Source organism: Mustela nigripes, chromosome 2 (genome assembly GCF_022355385.1).
Source record: "Mustela nigripes isolate SB6536 chromosome 2, MUSNIG.SB6536, whole genome shotgun sequence".
In the NCBI taxonomy this organism is placed as follows: Eukaryota; Metazoa; Chordata; class Mammalia; order Carnivora; family Mustelidae; genus Mustela; species Mustela nigripes.
The window spans coordinates 129,216,701-129,217,491 of NC_081558.1; positions in this window are offsets into that span (position 1 = coordinate 129,216,701).

Here is a 791-nt window from a genome sequence, read left to right on the forward strand (position 1 = left end):
TCACATGCAGAAAAATGAAATTGGACCATTTCCTTACACCACACACAAAAATAGACTCAAAATTGATGAAGGACCTCAATGTGTGAAAGGAATACATCAAAATCCTTGAGGAGAACACAGGCAGCAACCTCTTCGACCTCAGCCGCAGCAACATCTTCCTAGGAACAACGCAAAAGGCAAGGGAAGCAAGGGAAAAAATGAATTATTGGGATTTCATCAAGATCAAAAGCTTTTGCACTTTTGATTTTCAAACTTAGAAAATGGGCTGACCTTTTATTAAGAACTTGTTTTCCTGCATTTGCTCTTCCTCTGGTAGTGGGTGATTTTTAGTAGTTAAAACATGGACCCAAACAGTGTGTGGGTGTGTGTCTGTGTGTTATACATTATGTATTGCATGCAAAAAGTCTACATACATCTCAAACATTAAGTTTGTCATTGTATTTTATCTTCTTTACAAAATGACCTAGCTATCTATATTTTTCTGCTTAGCCTTAGATCTCTTTATTTCATTATCTGTCAAGGCTTTTGCTTAAACTTACGGACTTCATGTATTTAAGCATCATCTTGAAAAATCATTTGAAGAGTTTATGTGAAAGAACATTGTAAATTTTTATAACTTATTAAGTAATGAATATCTGTAGAAAGTGTCAGATTGCTTCTAATTTATTCTCTAATTCTGTGACTTAAAAAATTAGCAGTGTTTTACATTGCCAATAAAGTGAGGGTTTTTTGCTTGCTGAAGATAAATTCCATATGTATTTTTATAGTGAAAGCTATACAAAGTAAATTTT